At 36.9% G+C, this 2,896-nt stretch overlaps 1 pseudogene; it reads right to left on the reverse strand.

Moving 5' to 3' along the window:
• Positions 1-327: 327 nt before the first annotated feature.
• On the reverse strand, positions 328-2,479 carry LOC106766059 (annotated as a pseudogene).
• Between the last annotated feature and the right edge of the window lie 417 nt (positions 2,480-2,896).

The following is a 2,896-nucleotide window of genomic DNA, read 5'->3' on the forward strand; positions in this document are numbered from 1 at the left end:
ACATTTTTAGCTTCGCAATAGAAATATTTATTAATCCGATGAAATTTCGTAAGAAAGCATCTCTCAAACCGATTAAAAAAGAAACCTGTATCATTTCTATTGGATCGAAAACAAATTACATAAAGTGAATATCAAATTGAATGAAACATTTCACAGATATAGTGTTTTTGCAATGTGCAACCTAACCTACTAGAGACATATACCATGGTGGAACATGATTTGTCTGCCAATAATATAAACTTCATTCTGTCATAAATCCAATATGTACAATCGTTGGTATTGATAGAATTGGAGTTTTACTATATTTGCTTAAATGAAATTTCTCCATCAGTTATTCTTCACAAGGACCTTATAATGATAGCTACGTGAACATGCTATGAAACATAACATGTTTAACAATCCAAATGCAGCAACCACGAAATAGAAGTTCTCTAATCTGCCCTTATTAATGTCTCCATCAAGCCAATCTGGTTGGCCTTGCTTCCCAGTGAAAGAATGCACAATGTTTACAATGAAGCTGCTCAAGTTGCTAGCAGCTGACACGTTGAGGCATAGCAATGAATTTGCAATACTTCTCAAGCCGTCAGGAGACTCATTGTTGAAAAACTCAGTGTGGCCAACTGTTGCAAAAACATGACAACATGCTAAAAGAATGAACTGAGGAGCCAGCCACAGCACTGATATGGGTGCAACCCCATCAGATGCACCAGATGAAATGGCCAATTCCCTTCTCTTGATCTCCACCAACCCTGAAACTACCATTGATAGAAAACCAAAAGCGTGTCCAAATCCAATCCTTTGAAGGGCTGTGAGTCCCCCTTCTTGCTTCGTTACTTTCTCTAGTGCAGGAACAGCAATTCGATCGTAGAATGGGAGCAATATGCCTATTGACAGCAGCATTATCACATTTATTGAGCCAGGATGAATCTCAAAGTTATGTCCCAAGTTCCTATCCATTTTCATGGCTTGTGATACTCCAAATATTGCTTGTTGTCCTAAGGGAATGTTGACTATGATGCTGGTTACGAATATCGGCATGATTTTCAGCCAGCATTTCAGCTCTTCCACTTGCTGGATGCTACTTAGTCTCCAAGGGTTTTTGTTCAATCCATCATTGTCCAATTCATTCTCCATAACAATAGCAGCTTTGTTTAAACATCTAATAAACAAAAACCAATCAGTAATACAAGAAATTATGCGACCCTATAAAGGAATTTAACTTTTTGTAATCGTAAGAAGCAGATTATAATTTCAGGGACTAGATTAACATTTTAACTTGAGATATATCATTTACCGAAAATCATTTGTAAGAAGCAGCTTTCCTTCTGAATCATTTTCGAGTGGTGGATCATAAAGTGCTGCTTGTGTGTCCCCGGCAGCAGACATATGAAAATGGCGCTTGTGTTGTGCTGCAACTAGCACTTGAACTATGCTAGAAAAGTTGCTTCCCTTAGGCTTAACATAAGCATAAACTTTGGAGCCAGCAAAGAAGAAAAGGATTGAAACAATCATGTACACAGTGGGCAGTGCAAAACCAAGGGTCCAACTAACAGAATCTTGAATATAAACCAATACAGTTTGGTTTATCAACAAGACCAGTGTCTGTGTGGTGTAGTACAGAGTATAGAAGGTGCTACTTCCATGCCTTCCTTCAGCAGTGGTCAAATCAAATTGATCAACGGCAAAGGGAACACTGCAAGGCCTTATTCCACCAGAACCAATCGATAACCAGAACAGACCAAAAACTAGCACACCCATTTGGAAATTTGATTGGCCTTGGCACGCACCATTCTGCTGCTGTTCAATGGAGCATTGTGCAGGATGAAATTGTGGCACCCAAGCAGTTAGCATCACAGTAACCATGCCCTAGACAAATAGAAACAAAAGTTAAAATCCAAATTATTAAACATTCACCATTTGTTTGATTGTAACTGTAAGAAAAACCTGAGATTGAAATTATAATTAATCCAAATGAAAGTAAAAGCTACCACAAGGCTGGCAAAGGATGCAAGGGCAATTGTTCGAAACTTTCCCAAGTAGGCATCAGCAAAAAAGGCTCCGATCAGAGGAGTAATATTGGATACAGCAATCCATGTGTTCAAAATGTTTGCTGAAAGAACCTGATCCATGTTATACACTTTCATCAAATACACCACAAAATTCGCCTGCATTCCGTATGTTGCTAGCCTCTCAATTGTGTCATTTCCTACACATTTCATTCTAATTATAGTCCCAAGCACATTTCCAGTTTGGTCTCTTTAACTTAATAAAATGTGACAAGTTAAAAGTAACACTAATGAAAGAATCAATTAGTGCAAAAAACTCATCAAATTTAGAAGATGAAATTCAAATAACAAAAGTTACAAGACAGACCTAAAATGTAAGGCATGGCTTTCCATCCAGGCTTTCTAGAGTGTGTGTTTGGCTCTGATTGAACAAGGCTTTCTTCATCTAGCAATTTCTGTTGCAGAGAGGGCATTGAATTGCGTTTTCGTTTAGCAAATGAAAAGAGTGACCTCAACCTATCCATTGTGAATAGCTTAATCAGTTTTTGCAACTTTTGTGTTGAAAATCTGCAAAACTATGGACCTTATATAACACAAAATTCTTGGTCTTGCCAACAAAGTAAGAAACTACAAAAAAGGTACAAGTGCTGATCTGTCATGCTTTGGTTCTCATCACATGAAAAATCTACTAAGGAAAGTGCTTTTTTACTACTTTTTTATGATTAGGATTGCTTTGGCGTTCAATTTATTAATTATACCATTAATTAAATGCCTTCCTTAGTTCTTATAATTCATTCTGTAGAACTTTGACCAAGTTCAAAGTTAGACTAAGCACTTTTATTAAGATTTAGTTATGTTATGTTCTGTAAAAATATCCTTAATTACTAAGT

The sequence above is a fragment of the Vigna radiata genome, chromosome 7 (assembly GCF_000741045.1).
Source record: "Vigna radiata var. radiata cultivar VC1973A chromosome 7, Vradiata_ver6, whole genome shotgun sequence".
NCBI classification, from domain to species: Eukaryota; Viridiplantae; Streptophyta; class Magnoliopsida; order Fabales; family Fabaceae; genus Vigna; species Vigna radiata.